The following is a 19,092-nucleotide window of genomic DNA, read 5'->3' on the forward strand; positions in this document are numbered from 1 at the left end:
GCAGGATCACCTGATATCAAAATGCCTTTATGTTTCTCCCAATAGTTGCCATTATTTCTTCATTTTTCCCTCTGATCAACCCATCTGTCCTTCCAGAAAGTCAAGCAAATTATTAGGACAGCCTCTGAGAGTTGCCAGCACCATCATCTAGAAGCCTTTGATACTGTCCTCAGGTTATCTGCAGCCTATCCGTGGCTTCTCTCTAATGCAAGAGGAAGCCAGAGACAGTGCTTCTGCACAGAATTTCTTTGCACATCAGGAAGGGAATATTTCCACATGACAATCTTGTTGCCACTTCCCCTCTGATTCCAAATGGGGATTGGAGGGTTGCAGGATTTCCCCAAATCACTTAACAACAATGCCTCAGAAAATAAAGATGACTCAAATGCTCTTTTTTTTAAACAAAAGAAATGTAAATGTTCAGTAGATTATATAAACATTCCCCAAAGCAATTAACATTGCATCTCAATGAAACATACAAAATGTAGAACAGTTTCTGGATACAAAAGGAGAAAAAAAAATAAACCCAACACAAAATATAAAACAGTCTAAAACAAGCTCACCTCACACAGCAATGCAGAATCTTGAAATGGGGTGTTGTACCTCAGTGAAAAGCTTGCACATACTCAAACACAAACACTTCCAAATATGAACCCATATTTCTGTTCACAAATGAGACTTTTTGGCTTTTTCTCCTTTCCCCAGGGAGAATATCACAGATTCAGGTACTTATGAAAAAAGAAAGTCTATAATTTCCACTTCTTACACTATTGGTTATAATCACTTATTCATTCTTTAGTTTAAAATTATTACTAAGCAGATGCACTAACCCCTAACATGGCACTACATATGCTACCAAGCAGTAATGCTTACAAAACTATATACATCTCAAACTGGAAGACATTGGTGATTTTGCTGTTCTTAAACAACTTGTAACATTTGTCCACAAGTATTAAAATTTACATATGAGTGTGTGTCTATTGTACATATCCCCTTTTTTGTTTATATTTACAAAGGAAAAATTGCCAGCAACCATGGATGTGTTCAGGAATAGGAGGCTCTGCTATGAGTTGAGGCCTAGTTCCAAAAGATAGTTGTTGCCATGGAGAGGGCAAAACAGACCAAGAAAACTAGAAATGTATTAAATGCTGGGCAGCCAAAAGTGGAAAGTACCCACCTTGTTAAATGCCATCTGATGCCAGTCAGCCAAGATATGGAACCTATTTAAAAGAATACTGAACACTGGGTTTTGGGCTCTGAGCTGAATGATATAAACCATCTGGAGAAGGGAGTCTGATGCTGTTTCAGTGAATCAGAGCTAGTTTCACTGGTACATACTCCCACTACACAAAGATAGGTAGGATGGTGACAAGAAGGTACAAAGTCTCCATGAAATGATCCTCAGCCTGCCCAGTGGGAGCCACCTGGCTTCATTCTGTTATAAGAAAATATAAAGGAAGTTGCTACAGGGGTTATTGAGAGATGTCTTTAAGTTACCTTTAAACAAACTCATTTCTAGTACCTTCTACCATTCAGCAATATCTTTTACCTAATTTCAATTCAAAATGATTGCCCAATCTCCCTCATCATTAGAATGCTCAACCTTTGCTATTTTGGCCACTTCTATCACAGTGAAATACATTCTACAGTCCCAGCCTCAGAGCCCCCATAGCCCTGAGCAGCCACTGCCGAAGACAGATGGGAACAACATTTCTTCTTAATTTCACTTAATGAGTTAAAGATTTCTTTCTCCACTCACAAAATTCTAAGTGTAAAAATCTAACAATGGTCCTGTTGATTTGGAAGTAAGGACAGGCATTCACTTAGTGTCTGTTCATTACAGAGTGTAAATGTTACTGGAAAAAAGGAAGACTCATTATTTCTTATTAAAACTATATTTCCTGAAGTTTTGTTTTGCTTTGTTTTTTGCAGCCCTGAATTTCTTCTAATCTAATGTCTCATCAGATCCACACTGGAAGTTTTGTGGGTTTTTTTAAGTGAGGCGTTTTTCTCATCCTGAACTACTAAATCTACAATGAGCCAACCACAGGAACATCTCTTCTGAGGCCAGTCTCTGATAAGAAAGTTCAGCCCCAAATGGGAAAGTTACTTGACTCTCAGCATTTTAAGCCATCACTGGTAAAATAAGCCAAATGTCCAAGTATGCATATTGGGTCAAAGGAAAAGTTATTCATGCTTTTATAAATAAAAAAAAGAAAAAAGGAAATAAGAAAACTGCACCAAACTCAGACATCACAGACATATTTGCTTCTTTTCTTAGAAGAATGGATGCTCTACATGGAGTTTCCTCATTCTTCTCCTCTATTCCAAAGTTGGGGGCAGGATAAAGTCCATTATATTTTCTTAAGTTGAAAAGTCACACATGCCACTTTTCTTACAGCCTTAGCCACATGATAAAGGTCACATGCAATATAACTCCACAAAATATGGTGAGGAAGAATTTTGTGATACTGCAGCCTCTCCTCTTAAGGAAGTAAACAGGTTTCCACCACTGGATTTGATACTGTGTTTTCACTTTTAAGGTTTCCAACCACTGGATTTTTTTTTTTTTTGCATTTCTTTTTTTTTTTTTTTTTTTTTTTACAGTCATGGAGCTTTAACTCAGGGCCTGCGCACTGTCCCTGAGCTTCTTTTGCTCAAGGCTAGCACTCTACCTCTTGAGCCACAGTGGCTACTTCTGGCTTTTTCTGTTTATATGGTGCTGAGGAATCGAACCCAGGGCTTCATGCATGCTAGGCAAGCACTCTACTGCTCAGCCACATTCCCAGCCCACTGTGTTTTCTTTTAAATTTAGTTTTTTTTTTTATTATAAAATGTTTTCTATCTACGTAGGCCAGGTTGGCTTTGAACTCTTGTCCTCCCACCTTCACCTCCCCCACCCCAGCTGAGGACCAGAACTCAGGGCCTTGCACTTGCCAGGCAAGTGATCTTCCACTGAGCTAAATACCCAATCCCTACATTCACCTCTTGAAGCTGGGATTATAAGTACATGCCAACATGGCCAGCCTGTGTTGTTTTCTTTTCAACATTAATTAAACAAAATGCAAATGTGTATTCACAAGGTTAGCCACTGCACAACCTGGTTCTTCCTCAGAAGAATAAAACTGAAAAATGAAAAAATACCAAATATCCAAAGACTTCTGAAAAAAAAAAGTTAACAGCTTCCTTTCCCAAGAGAAAAAAAAACTGTGGAATAAAAATGTGTATCTAGTATGAAACTTAATCCCTCGGTACATCACTTTGACAATAAATAAAGAATTATTAAAAATGTATATCTATATAGACACTCGGGTAGATCATTCAAATATGAAATCAACTTTGGTATATTGTCTCTTTGCTTCTTTATAACATCAAACATTCAACTGCAGAACTGGACCTTTCTTCTTGTGCAGGAAATCTATGTTGCAGGAAAAGCCAAGATATAGAAATATGTAACTTTTTAGAATCTTTTTCCTTTCAAATTACAAACAATATCTGGAACTTACTACTGCAGTCTCAAATGTGCTTTATCAGATATGGTAGAACAACTGGCCAAATCTGAAAGGTATTTAAAAAAAAAAACTTAAGTCATTCATACTTGTTATTTAGTCTTCATTTGCAACAAATGGAAAATAATTCATAAATACCATGACCAAAGCACTTGTTTTCAAGCTTACAAATCATCTCTTTACAATTAATCAAACGGAATTGGAAGATGCACATCAGCTGCTTTATTTCTTCCAGGAAAGTCAGCAAGAAAATTACATCCAAGGGGCATCTCTGTGTAGAATTTGCCAAGTCCTGAGTTCAGAATTTTCAGAATATAAAAGCACCTATATCAGGGAAATGGTCTTCCTGTGTGATAAGGTTCCTCGACAGTCCAGCAGGTCGGGTACGACCTCGCAGCGACTACCCCGGGACGTGTCACTCCGCCATCTTCATTCTTTCTCAGCTCCCTCAAACACTCTTAAGACACAAATTGTCTAGAGATATTTCCTGTTCTCCACATTCTATGGGCTTCAGTGTCGCAGAGCACACACAACACAGGTATACAGAGCTACCCCCTTTCAACTCAGGCTCCCCTGCTCTTCACCTTCTGCCTGCTAAGGGTGCTTGGTGACACCAAAGAATAACAGAACTGTGCCACAATACTTAACACTTTTGAGTGACTAGTCATCTTTGAGGACATTCTTCACCTTGCAGATGAAATCCAGAGTTCCTTTTTGACAATTTGCTTTCAGATGTTCACATAAAGAATCCTTCCTCTTCCACTCTAATAGCAATGAGCAAGGTGCTGGAGCAAATTAGACACCTGTCCATTCACATCAACAGACTGCTGATGATATACACAGATAGCACGTGATCTCTAGTTGCTAGACCCTTGTAAGACTGACTCATAGATCTGCTACTTCCTGAGGATTGTACTTATGCTCCTCCTAACTCACCTCCTCATGACCATCAAAAAGTACTAGTCAGTGTGCTGAGGGCCAGACAAATGAGCACTAAACCCTGCTAACAAGGGACTTGCTTAGCAAAATAAAATTCCTTTCAATGACACATTCACATGCTATACTTGTGTGTCCTTGAGTGAACTTGTTGGAAAAAATCTAATTAAGTCTCTATGTTATTCATTAAACATCTGTAAATCATTATAACAAAATGTAGTGTGAGAATGGATACGAGCAGTTCAAAAGGGTCTTTAAAACCACTCAAGGCTGTCCATCTCTTGGATATGGCAAATAATACTGCAATGAACATGGTTGTGCTGGTAACTTCAATGTGGCCTCAGTTGTGTTTTATGGGATAAATGCCTTGGAGTAGAATAGCTGGGTCATAAGGTAGTTCTATGTTTAGTCTCTTAAGGAACCTCTATGCTGCATTCTAAGAGTGGTTGAACAAATTTACATTCCCATCAACAATGTAGTATGAGCTATCTTTTGGCCACAGCCCTACCAGCATTTGTTATTGTTACTACTCTTGGTAATGGCCATTTTAACTGGGCTGAGGTAGAATTTCAATGTTGTTCTGATTTGCATTTGCTTCATGGCCAGAGATGTTGACCATTTCTTCATGTGTCTATTAGCCATTCTTGCTTCTTCTGAGAAGTGTCTCTTTAAATCATTAACCTATTCATTAATTGGGTGGTTGTTTCTTTGAGGGTTTAGAAGTCTAAGTGTATTTTAGATATGAGGCCCTTGTCTGATGCATAACTGGTAAATATCTTCTTCTATTCTTTGGGCTTTCTATTAACCTTGTTTGCTATGTCCTTTGTAGAAACTTTTATCTAGGCTTTCTTTGATTTTCTGTGTCTGAATTTTTTTTTATTTTTATTGTCAAACTGATGTACAGAGAGATTACAGTTTCATAGGTTAGGCATTGGATACATTTCTTGTACTGTTTGTTACCTCCTCCTTCATTCCCCCTCCCCCCTCTCCCAGTCTGAATTTTTATGCAGGAAAATTCCTCATGTGTCTAGGAGCCCTAATGTTTACCATAGTCCTTCCTATAATATTTTCACAGTCATGTTTATTGCAGCATTATTTACCATAGAAAAGATATGAAATCAGCCCAGATGCCACTCAGTGGACAAATGGATCAAGGAAATGTGGTATATATACACTATGGAACTTTATTCATCATGAGAAAAAAATGACATTGTACCATTCATGAAGAAATGGAAACACTTGAAAAAATATATTAAATGAAATAAGTCATATTGGTTGCATTGCTTCCCTCATTTGTGGTAGCTATAATGTTACTATAAATCTACAAGTAAGCACACTGGATAATAAAAGAAAAACACACTGTTATATGATAAATTATACAGGTCTCTAGGCTTTCACACACAGTGAGACCAAGAGAATATTCTTTTTTTTATTTTAAAGGGAATGTATGTAGGGGTTACAGTTACATAAGTCAGGTAACGAATATACTTCTTTTTGAACAGTGTAACCCCTCCCTTATTTTCTCCCAGTGGTTTTTCCTTCCAACTTCCCTCTTCTCAGGTCAATAGAAGATATTTTTAAGAGAGGAACACAAAGGCACAAAACCTATGTGCAACTGATCATATAAAATAATATTTATTGAAATGAGCTGCAGGAAATGGAAATAGAGGTTTTTGCTTTGTTGATGATTTTTTCTTTTGTTTTCTTTTTGCCTTGTTTGTTTATTTGTCTTTGAGAGGATAAAAGGGGCACAGAAATGGCAGGGCAAAGGGTGAGCAAATGCAGCAGTGGTACTCACTAAACACTATGTTAAAGTGAACTATAAGAGCCGGTGCCAGTGTCTCTTGCCTATAATCCTAGCTACTCAGGAGGCTGAGATCTGAAGATCACAGTTCAAAGCTAGCCAGGGAAGGAGACTCTTATCTCCAATTAACAACCAGAAAACCAGCTAAGGCTCAAAGTGGTAGAGTACTAGCTTTGAGGTGAAGAACTCAGGGACAGCACCCAGGCCCAGAGTTCAAGCCCCATAAATGACAAAAAAAAAAAAAAATGAACTATACAACTTGTGGGTTTAGATAGGAGGGAAAAATTTGGAGAGAGTGAGGGAAGGGGCAACACTGTCCAAAAAGAAATGTATTCTTTATTTGATGTATGTAACTGTAACCCCTCTGTCCACCACCTTTATAAAACAATAAAAAATATATGAAGAAACAAAACTCTTCATCATGAAGGACACCTCCAATGGGAGGGACCTTCCAACTCCTTCTAGCCTTAAATTATTCTGGACACCATTCCACGTAGCCTTGGAGTTACCTTGCTCTGGCCATGGTGGTGTGTATTCCCATTTCACCCTCTTTATTTTCACTTCAGTAAGCCTGTGCTTCTCATTATACTGTGTTTCGCTCAATCCTTCATTTGAGATGCCAGGAACCGGGAATGATTCCTAAATAAGACCACCAACTAATAACATTATGGGCCAAATTCCCTTACTATGTGCATGTTTTCTTTCATGGTTCCTATTGGAGATACAACAAGTTGGAGTGCAATTAACCCATTTCATTTTCTTACACAGGAGGATATGTTTGCTTTATGAACTTTATTTTCTGAACATCTGATTGTCATTTGCTCTTCCTCAATATCATCTGTGTCTTTTGCTCATGTGTCTCCCATTCTGATTTCCCCAATCTAATCTTGACTTCCTTCTTTTCCTCTAGAAGGTGACTTTCCCCAACATGTCAGTTGAGAAAGAGGATTCATCTCTGACAATGCTAAATAAAGCGTTATTTTATTGACCATGGTCAATAAATAGGTCATCAATAATCAAGGATGCTTCCATCATGTGGAAGAATTTTGAAAGTCTTGGTAAGTGGTCTGGATAAGCTAGATTTCAAGTAGGATAGGAAATAACTGTTTGGATTTTAAGTCATTTAAGTGCAGCTTAAAATTTTACTCAGGCTTGTACAGAATGCAGCATGGAAACTTGTATTGTACAGAATGCAAAATGAAAACCCTGAGAGGGTGACTGCAGTCCCTGTAGAATCATGTGACTGGAAGCGAAAGAAATGGATGGATTTGGACTACACATTGGATGAAGACAATAATTAGTGGTGTGAGTGGAGGAAGTAGAAAAGTTGGAAAAGGGAAAAATCAAGGAAGACACAAAAGTATCCTCTCCAGAAACTTAGCCTTCTGTTTTATGAGCTGAGCACAAAGGGAAAGAAAATCTTGGGGAAAGCAGGCAGCCTAAAGCTCCATGTTGACCATGATGTGTTGAGGATAACTCCTAACATACATATGAAAATGAGTGAAGAAAATAACTTCTTTTCAATGGAAAGGTAAGAGCCTGAAAACCCTGTCTTTTTGGAAAGTTAGCAGGCACTTTCTTCAGTGAAAAGTAAACATTGATTTTGACTTGGAGGCAGACCATCTTATTATTCAAAAAACATTTTTAAAGAAAGACAATGAGGAAAGAGGGAACAAACAGTACAAGAAATGTATCCAATGCCTAATGTATGAAACTGTAACCTCTCTGTACATCAGTTTGACAATAAAAATTTTAAAAAAGAAAGACAATGAGCTATGTAAATGTACACAGAAGATTTTTGTTTCTTATGAAGAAGTGTTAGAATGTAAGAATAGTAGAACATGATGTTGTAAAAGGGTTTCTTTGCGGTAGGCTGAGTGAGTTTATTGTAGATTTGTTTCTTTTGAGAAAGATTCTTTTTTTCATTCCTTTTTACTTCTCTCACCACTTGAGCCATGTCTTCATTCCAAGCTTTTCTTGCAAATATAGATTTAACCTGTTTATGTGGGTGAAATCACAATTTTCTTAAAAAATCTTGGAGCACCTGTTTAAAAAGCTCAAAATCTGGAAGTCATATCCCACTAGAGCACCAAAAATAACAATTTAAAAAAAAAGAAGAAGCTGTGTGTTGGTGGGTCATACATATAATCCTAGCTACTCGGGAGGCTGAGATCTGAGATTGGGGATTTAAAGCCAGCCCAGGCAGGAAAGTCTGTGAGACTCTTATCTCCAACAAGCTACTCAGAAAAAGCCAGAAGTGGCACTGTGGTTCAAGTAGTAGAGCACTAGCCTCGAGCAGAAAGAGGCTTAGGGACAGTACCCAGATCCTTAGTTCAAGTCCCAGGACCACCAAAATAAAAAGGAAAAAATGTATATCTGTGGTGGTAACATCATCCAAATTTCAGTCAAGGCATGGTGATTTAACTTCTGTCATCTTAGCTACTCAGGAGGTAGGGATCACAAAGATCAAAGTTGGAAGTCAGTTCAGGAGAAAAAGTTGATAAGATCCCAACTCGTCACACATGCTAATCATGGTGATGTTTGTCTGTCAGTTTGTAATATCCTCTACATGGGAGACATAGCTAGGAGACTCTTCATCTAACACAAGCCTCAGGTACAAATATTATTTGAAACTAAAGCAAAAAGAGCTCAAGTGGTAAAGCACAAGGCCTTCAGTTCAAACCACAAGGTAGATGTATTATTATTATACATTTGTTCCCAAGTACTCAGGAGGTTGAGATGGGAGAAATGCTTCAGACCAGAAGTTCAAGACCAACCTTGTCAATGCAGGAAGAATTCTTCACAAAAATTAAAAAGACATGAAAGCAGGGAGGATATAGAGACTTTCAATTCACTTGAAAGTGATTCTTAATCAAAGAAAGAAATGAAACTTTGATATATTTTCCCACTTAATGTGTATTTCTAGAAAGTTGCTCAAGATCTAGGGAAATATGCTAGTGTTTCATTACTGTAAATGGCTTTGTGATTGAACAATGCACTCAAGACCATGTGCTTGTACATAGGTAGTCAAATTTATTTATATAAAACCAAGTGCTACTGGTGCATGCCTGTAATCCTAGATATTCAGTAGGCTGAGATCTCAGGATCACAGTTCAAAGACAGTCCAGGCCAGAAAGTTCATGAGACTCTTATCTCCAGCTAACTAGCAAAAAGCCAGAAGTGAAGGTATGACTCAAATGGTTGAGCACCAATCTTGAGGGGGGAAAAAAAAAACTAAAGGATAGCTCCTAGGACTTGAGTTCAAGTTCACTTATGGGCATATAAAAAATTTAATAGTAGGTACATTTATGTCAATGATCCAAAGCAGAGATCCACTCTAGTACTAAAACTAGGTTTAAAAAGACCTACCTTAAATTAAGAAGGATGAGGATGATAACAACCCTTCCTCTACATTAGAGATTTAGAAACTGTATGGCTCTGAATTTTGAGAGGCAAATAATCTAACTTTCAGATGAGGACAATAACTGGAAACTCAATCAGCCTTTTCATGATCTCTTTAAATCACTCTCTTCTTTTACCTCTGAGCCCACTGCCACTTTGGACCAATTAGAAGCATCACTGGGAAGCAGCTGCCCAGTGAGAGGCACTGCTGGCAGTGGGGACAGGGAGGAAAGGCAGGTCCTAGACAATTGACAAGGTGAATAACTGGAGGAATCCACTTAACAATATCCATCGGATTTGTTGCTCTCCAAAATGCATATAAAGGTAGATTGATGTAGACTAGCATTACTGCACTGAAGCAGGAGGAAGAGTAACAGCCCTGCACATCTGGTCTTCAAAAGAGAATATGTTCTCAGGTTGTTCACAAAATAAGTCACTCCTAGAGTATTTGCCATCTCATCTTCTAGGCTTTATTTATACATACAAGACCTATCATATAAGAAAGATGTACTTCTTTCTAAATGAAAACATGAAGATTTCCTTAAATCAAACACTTTAGTTCAGGGTGCCTCAGTTTCTTTTTAAGGAACACCAAGATACACTTCCTGAATTCACGTATAGTGAAGTAACCACTTTTGCATGAGTCTGGCGTTGCAGTAGTAGGGAGATGGGGTTATTGAGTGAGCAAATAATAGGGAGATTAGAGACATTAAGCACATACACTGTTTAGTGGAAAGAGACAGCCACTCAGGCTATTCATCCCAGCAAAAACATGAACAATCACCTAAGGCGAAATAGAGCAATAGAAGATAAGGCTTTGTAATTGCTTTATTTTATTTTATTTTATTTTATTTTCAGACATCTACATGTTCCAGGCTTAATATCTTCTTGCCTTGGCTGCTTGAATGCTAGTATTACAAATGTGCACCATCATTTCCCACTTTGTAATATCTCTCTTAATATACTATAGTGTCCACATGGTAAGCATGCATAAGGAGAAGGATCACCAAAGTGGGTCTCACTTGAATTACTACAGTAACTGTTTCAGCTTCTCATATTCAAATCTTCAACTACACATAGAAAGATGAGAAGAAAACTATTTCAAAGTATTTGTCCTGAGAATAATGGCTTATTCCCCACATTGCATCATGAGGTCTCATAGCTCATCCAAGTCTTTGTCCCATTAGTAGACTGACAGCTTCATGAGCTGTTGGGAGGTGGTGGCAACTTTAAGAGACAGGCCTAATTGGAGGAGTAGGTCACCGATGACATGTTATCTATGTATACTATTCCAGTTTTTATCTTGTCTCTTTTTGGACTAGTTTCCTGGCAATATTCTCATTTGTTTTATAGTACTTAATCTAGGAATAAAAAATTACATCCTTAAATTGTCACAGTCTACCTCGAACAAATGCAATATTCTCCACAAACACTGTAAGAAATCCAAAGCAGTATAATTTTTCTTAGATACTTTCACATTCTCATTTAAGCGTCAAGTATTTTAATTGTACATGTTCTGAGTTCCATAGCACATTGCTACTATTTTTGCTTTAAACAGTCAATCAAGACTTAAAGAATCTAACAAAAGAAAGTAAAATAATCTTTTCTACTTACTGACACACTGAATATTCTTCATGTCTTCTCACAATATAATTTTTTGCCACCATTTCCCTTCAGCCTAAAGAAAATTCTTTAGTGTTTTTTTAAGTAAAGATCTGCTAGTGACAGACTTTCTTTATCTTAAAATACTTGAATTTTTGAAAAATATATTCAGTGAATATAAAAATCCAGGTTAGTGAGTTTTATGAGATTTGTTGTAGCATTAAAATATATTATCCTATTGCTCCTAAGTCTTTTTCTAGTAAAGAAGTCAGCTGTGATTGATTCTAACATGCCTATGTGCTTCTAGTGGATGCTGTGTGTGTGTGTGTGTGTGTGTGTGTGTGTGTGTGTGTCCGTGTGTGTGTCTGTGTGTCTGTGCTAATCCTGGGGCTTGATCTCAAGATCTATGCTCACTGTTTCTGAGTTTCTATGCTCAAGGCTAGCTCTTTAACACTTGCGCACTTGTGTCAAAGATCCACTTTGGGCACTATGAGATACATTTAAGATTTCTTTTTTTTTCTTTTTCATTGTTTTCCTGAAGTTTTATGATAATGTTCTTGTTTGGTTTTGTTTGTTTGTTTGTTTTTGCCAGTCCTGGTGCTTGAACTCAGGGCCTGAGCACTGTCCCTGGCTTTTTGCGCAAGGCTAGCACTCTACCACTTGAGCCACAGCACCCCTTCTGGCATATATATATATATATATATATATATATATATATATGCACACAGACACGCACACGCGTGTGTGTGTGTGTGTGTGTGTGTGTGTGTGTGTGTGGTACTGAGGAATAGAACCCAGGGCTTCATGTATACGAGGTGAGCACTTTACCACCAGGCCATATTCCTAGCCCCACGATGTTCTTACATATGAATTTTGGTTACTAATCTGGTTTGATCCTTTATCCAAGTTCTTCAAACAGTGATTTGTGTGGCATTTGATCATTCCTCCCATAAAAAAGATTTGAAGGATAGAAACTGACAAATCTATGAAAAATTATTGTTATATAAGGAAGGTTTTAATGGGCAGATAGGGCCTATGTGAGATTAATGCTCAGTGAAGGCGTAGTGACTTACCCAACTATCTTGGAGGCACATATTGGAAAGAGCATGATTTGAGGCCAGCCAGGGGAAAATGTTAACAAAATCCACATCTCAACAAACAAATCTAGCACAGTAGTGAATGTCAGTTGTCCTACCTATGAAGGAGGTATAGAAGGAGAATTAGGTCCAAAGTCTGTCATCAGACAAAACAAGAGGACTACCTGGGAAAATAAAGCCAAACAAAGGCTGAAGACATGATTCAAGTGATAAAGCATCTGCCTAACAAGTGTGAGTCCCCTAGTTCAAACTCCAGTACAGCCAAAAAATAATAATAAAAAGTTGTGGAAGAAAAAAATGACTTAATTTTTAAATGGAGTACTTAGAACAATAACTAGAAATCTGCAGCAACAGTAGCAGAAATCTTTTTAAAGGTCTTTTGTAGCTACTTGTTTATGGCAGTGAAAAAAAAAAAGAAAATGACAGGCTAAGGAATATCTGTAAACCTCTAAGGAGAGAAGACAAATGTAGGATAAAATTAACCTGTACCTCCATACTGTAGTGTTTGAAGAATAAATAAATAAAACATTACTGTCCTTTGAGGAGGAGGACTATTATAATTTTTGCAGAAAACTGACCAAAGGCTACCAGCAATCCAGTCATTACTGGTGCAGCAGTGTTTCATATTTTAAGTGCTCCAACTTTTACAGGTCATCAAAGGATGGGGGATCAGGTGGGATCTGTGGTTTGCAGTGTAAAACAGGATTAACAGTCTCACAAACCAGAGCTGCATTTTTATTACAACTGTTGTGACATTCTGCCTAAATGCAAGTAACAAAGCCACTATGTACTGAGTCCTCTGAGAGAGACAGGGTGGTCAAAGGCAGTCATAATATTCAAACCACATATGTAAAAGAATAGAAACACCTGAATTGAGAAAATGGGTAGGGTTGGGAAAAATGGGGGAGTGTAATGAAAGGCATGACATTGATCAGATTTATTACATTTACAAAATGACACATTAAATTAAAATTTCTTTGTAAAACTACTTAGAAATAATTTTTAAAAAGAAGAGATAAAGAGACAAAGGATAAAAAGACAAATGACGCCAAAAGCAATACTTACAAAACCATTTGGTGTAAACCAACTGAACAACTCATGGGGGGGAGAGGGGACGGGAGAAAGGAGAATGAGGGAGGAGGTAACAAATTGTACTAGAAATGTACCTACTGTCTTACGTATGAAACTGTAACCCACACTAAATAAGTAATTATTCAGAAAAAAGAAGAGATAAAGACATTTTAAAAAAGGAATATTTTGCTTTTATAAGATCTATCTCCTTTGTATTAGCTTCATACTACACATTTTACTAAGCATTTATATAAAGCATCTCACAACAACAACGCTAAGGGCTGATATGTAGAACAATAACTTCCTACTCTGAACACATTATAATTACTATGTCATACGATGTCACAAATACCCATCCTAGTGTGTTTAATGTTGGCTAACAAACCTTTCCAAGAACTAAATACTTACAGTAACTGGTGAGAGTATTACAACACCTTAGACCAACTTAATGTCAAGATCATATTTCTCCCCCACACAGCCCCACACTGCCCAGACTAAGCTCATTGAGGCTAAGGAAATGAATTGATCCCTCTTTCATTTCCCCCCACTCTTACCAGGGCTCCCTTATTGAATGTTAGTCCAAGACAGAGACTTACCAAAGCAGTGTGGCCTGATTTATATCACCTGGGAGACACTTGATAGTGTGTGTGGTGTCAGCAGTAAGTGCATCCTATTATAAATGTTATTTGAAGAAAAATTCTAAGTTAAAACTGTTATTTGGTCATATCTTCTCAGATCTCTGAGCTCATAAGAAGTTTTGTAAAGCACCCACTATTTTCAGAAATCTTGCTACCTTTCCTGAGGTTATTTAAGACAACTCTCAGGAAAGTGAAAATTGAGTTGAGCAGGCATTGGGGCAGGGAGATTACTGAAAATCCCCATGCTTTCTTCAAAGTTATAACATTTCTGAGTCAGAAAAGTGTCCTTTGTAGAGTTCAATTTTAAAAATTTAAGAAGTCTATAAAGAGAATCAATATGAACTGACGACCATTTTGAAGGTTCAAGATTTAATTAAATATAGCCAGGCATAGTGGCTCACACGTGTGATCTCAGCTACTACGTGGAAATCAGGAAAATCATGGTTCAAGAAGAGACAGGAAAATAACTAGTGAGCTCTCATTTCAACAGAAAAATAGCTTGTTGGTTCATGTCTGCCTTCCCAGCCATTTGGGAGGTACAGGTAGGAAGATCATATTTCAAATTGATTGAGGCAAAAAGAAAGAAAGGAAGGTAGAAAGAGGGAGAGAGAAAGAGAGAGAAAGCCATAGTTTAAAGAAAAATAACCAAACAAAAAATACTAAATATAAATTAGTCATTTCTTAAATATATACTCATCATGAAAAATGTAATAACCTTTTAATAAAATGATTTTGGATTCTGAAAAACATAACAATTGGTTTGGGGTAAGATATAAATTAAATCCTATGGAAATTAAAAAGAAATAACTATGCCTAGAAATCTCATTAACTAGAGATGATACACAGAGCATGTCCTCACAGACATGCACACCATTGCCACAGTTATGTTAAAAATCTGCAACTTAGGGCATAAAATGCTATCATTCAAGGTCAGTATTAACCTTGAATCTGATCTCCTCCTTCATAAAATGCTTATTCCTTCCTTCAGCTCTTCCTGCAGAGGACAACATCATTGAAGGGAGAGTCACTTAGGCTCTCTAGCAGTTGCCAGCATGAACACAAACAGTTGCATCAATCTTGAGCCCTGCTAAGCATCCACTATAATGCAGGGCCACAGTTTCATAGTTGTCACTGGTGTTTTCTCAACCAATTTTTAATTCATAATCAGGGTGAACATTATTACTTGGTCGCTCATTTTATTTATGTTGTTGTTGTGTCTTTTTTGCATACTATCTTCATTTTTCCATGATGGCATTCTTTGTCCCCAATTGATTATAAATACTGATAACTTTCTTTCTTATAGGGATATAATAGCATGTTAAAAATGAAATGTCTATGAGCTTTTTGTACTATTATCACAAGGCACCTGTGGTTAGGTATGTTCTAAAGAAAGGAGGTATTAGGTCATTGTTCCGGAGGTCCAGATGTGGGGCAACATCTATACAGCTACTAGTGAGAACTTCATGGTGGGTCAACATCAACAGAAAAGCAGAAAAGAGAAATAAGTACATGTAAAAGAGCATATGTCCAAGAGAGGGGTGGGGAGACACTTGACTCACTTTATTACAACCTACTCTTGTAAAATAAGTCCTATGAGTATGAGAACTTACTTCCTCAAAACCACAACATTCTTCTCTCTTAAAATCCCAATGCCTCCCAAAGTCATCTCTTTCAAGCTATACCATGATGAAAAACAAGTCTGAATATATGCTTTAGTGGAGATGAAATCTATTCACACTGTAGCATAGAAAAATTAGGTGCCCTATTATAATTGGGGTATATTGAATTTGGGGAGTCTTCGCACAGATAAGGTACAGAGCTTTGTAGGGCATGTGCTTGGCCTCATGTACAGAAAATATTTTCTCCCTGTATAGAAGTTTTACTGTGAATTCTCTTCCCAGGCTGACAAAACCTAACTTGCTCACTTTTATAGTTTAAATTTTCTGTGTTTTATTTCAAAAAATGTTGTCAAACCTAGGACACCAAGATTTCCTCTGGAAGTTTTATAGCCTAGGATCTTGGTAATCATTCTGCAGTTCAATTTGAGTTGGAATCCATGGCAAGAGTGAAGGTTCTTTCCTAATTATTATAGAACAATTTGTCGAAAGCATCATGTGTTCACCATTTTATTGTCCAAGCATGTTACTGAAAGTCGGTGACCACTAGTGTAGTCTATTTCTATATTCTAGTTATGTTGCATTGAAAATGTCCTATTATTATTGGTACAAGAATTCCCCAACTTTAATTTTCAATTTTAAAATATGGTAGACATTTTAAGCCTTTTGAACATTCCTGTATATTAGAACCAATTTTTAAGCTTCCTTCCAAGGCCAGTGAGATTTCAATTGAAAATATAATGATGAACCTATGGATTTTGGTGAGGATAACTGATATACCAATATCATTGTACATTCTGAACATATGCATGCATTATTACACAGCAATCACATCATAGGTATGCATCCTATAAACTTTTGGATAAATGTGTCAAGCGGCAGTAACAAGAATATTTGTATTACTGGTTACTGCTTCTAACAAACACAAGAAATTTTTCTTTGTCACTTGAGACGATAAATTACAACATAATTATACATAAGTAAATGGTGAAATGTTATATGGCAGTTAACTATGAATTGACTCAAAAACACAATGGTTAACAATGTAAAGCAGAATGCAAGGAGTATTAGTCCATCAGTAAGTATGTAAAGCCAATAACTTCTTGTTTTAAAATGCAAATGTGCGTGGCAATATTGTAAAGAAGAAAAATCAGAGTATATGTACACAATGGAATTCTATGCTTCCATCAAAACAAATGACATCACTCTATTTGTTAGGAAATGGAAAGATTTAGGGAAAATCATAGTAAGCACAGTAACATAGATTCAAAGAAACAGAGGTTGCATGGCTTCCCTCATTTGTAGTAACTAGAATGTGCCTATAAATCTACAAGTAAACACAATGGTAGGTAAAAAACAAAAAAAAAACTACAGTTGGACATGATAAATTAAATAGGACTCAAAACATTCGCACAGTGAGACCAAAGGAGGATATCCTCAGTAAAGGATAACAAAGACTCAGAAGCCATGTGCATATGATTATATAAAATGATGTTTATCGAAATGAACTCAAGAAATGGAAAAAAGTGGTTTCTTATTTTACTTTTTATGGCTATTTTGTTGTTTTGTTGTGCTTTGGTTTATCCCCTTTTGTTGCTGGTTTTTATTTCTGTACTTTTTGCCTTATATGTAAGTTTTTTTCTGTTTTGATGAGAGTAGGGGAAGCATAGAAATGGTGGGACAAAGAGTAAACTAATTCAGCTGTGATACTAGATACTATGTTGAAAATGCACTATACAGATTGTTGGGGAGGGGGTTCGGGAAAGAAACTGCTAGGGGGAAAGAAGAGATGACACTGTTCAAAAAGAAATGTTCTCATTTTCTGACTTGTATACCCACAACCCCTCTGTACATCATCTTTACAATAAAAATTTAACAAAAGATTATAAATAATATTTGGAAAACAATAAATAAAGTAAATAAAATAAATGAAAAGTTCAGGATAATTAATTTGATATTGGAGGAAGAAAGATTAAGTTTCGAAGGGTATCAACTGTGTATTTCTTTATTTTGATAGTGAGCACATATTTATTAAAGTGCTATTCTGTATGGCATAAATATAGTTTACATTACACTTTTCTGTTGAATATTCAGTAAAAATATTTTTTTTGAAATATTGGGGTTTGAACTCAGGGCCTTGCACTTGCAAGGCAGGCCCTTTACCACCTGAGCTGTGTCCCCTAGTCCCTTTGGCTTTAGTTATTTTCCAAATAGATATTTGCATTTTTGTCTAGGGCCAGTCTCAGACCATGATCTTCTTCTTCCTTTCTACTAGCTCTCACACAGCTAGCATAACTGGTGTGTGTGACCCTGGCCAGCCTATTTGTTGAAATGTGGTGTCACTAACTTTTTGCCTTGAACTATGATCCTTCCAATTTTTATCTTCTGAGTATTGGTCTTCTGAGTACCTGGCCTATAAAAATATATTTTAAAAAATTAAACAATTTTTATTGAGGAAAGATAAAAATAATTTTAATAGTAAAATGAGGCAAAAATATTTTTTCTTACTTTTCAATTGTGAAATTGATTTTTTTTCCTTTCACTTCTTTTTTAAAAATGTTTATTATCAAACTGATGTACAGAGAGGTTACAGTTTCATACGTTAGGCATTGGATAAATTTCTTGTACTGTTTGTTACCTTGTCCCTCATTCCCCCCTCCCCCTGCCCCTTTCCCTTTCCCCCCATGAGTTGTTCAGTTCATTTACACCAGTTGTGCAAGTATTGCTTTTGTAGTTGTTTGTCTTTTTTTACCCTGTCTCTCTTGATTTTGTTATTCCCTTTCAATATCCTAGCTCTAATTCCTGTACACACAGTTTTCAATATACTCTGATAAGATACAGAGATAGTGTAGGTACAACCACAGGAAGGGGATACCAGAAGATCATCAATAATAGAAGCTACAGTTACACATAGCACGTTGAAAGTAGTTACAACTGTGATATAACAATTGTTTCCATAACATGGAGTTCATTTCACTTAGCATCATCTTATGTGTTCATAAGGGTATAGTTATTGGGCTCTTGTGATCCTCTGTGACTTGCCTAAACCTGTGCTAATTATTCCCTATGAGGGAGACCATAGAGTCCATGTTTCTTTGGGTCTGGCTCACTTCACTTCTTTTTTTGCATCTCACTTTCTGCCTCTGAACTGTAAATGAATGTTCAAATAATACCAACAGCCACCAGTTAAAACCTATTAATACTGCAATTTTTGATGCACATTTCTTAGAAAGTAACTAACATACTTGGAAATATGAGAATAAATATCACTTGGTGAAAAATGCCACAGAAATTGACATAGTGACTTGCTCCTCGTGCTGTATATTATGCTTCTGGATGTCTTGTACAATCTGTGGGCACTTAACAATTCCGTTTGTTGGTATAAGGCCTTGTGATAAGGGGCTGTTTGTGGAGTGT

General features: G+C 36.8%; 1 protein-coding gene and 1 long non-coding RNA gene across 2 annotated transcripts in view; both read right to left on the reverse strand.

The window, feature by feature from the left end:
• Positions 1–19,092, reverse strand: part of Rgs7 (regulator of G protein signaling 7) — a 436,763-nt gene that overhangs the window by 326,039 nt on the left and 91,632 nt on the right. The gene's annotated exons all lie outside the window — the stretch shown is intronic.
• Positions 1,905–2,864, reverse strand: LOC125359342. The gene is made up of 2 exons (XR_007212540.1): positions 2,795–2,864; positions 1,905–2,524 (listed from the first exon to the last, which is right to left on the reverse strand). It is a non-coding gene; the product is annotated as an uncharacterized LOC125359342 (long non-coding RNA).

The sequence above is a fragment of the Perognathus longimembris genome, chromosome 11 (genome assembly GCF_023159225.1).
Source record: "Perognathus longimembris pacificus isolate PPM17 chromosome 11, ASM2315922v1, whole genome shotgun sequence".
NCBI lineage: Eukaryota > Metazoa > Chordata > Mammalia > Rodentia > Heteromyidae > Perognathus > Perognathus longimembris.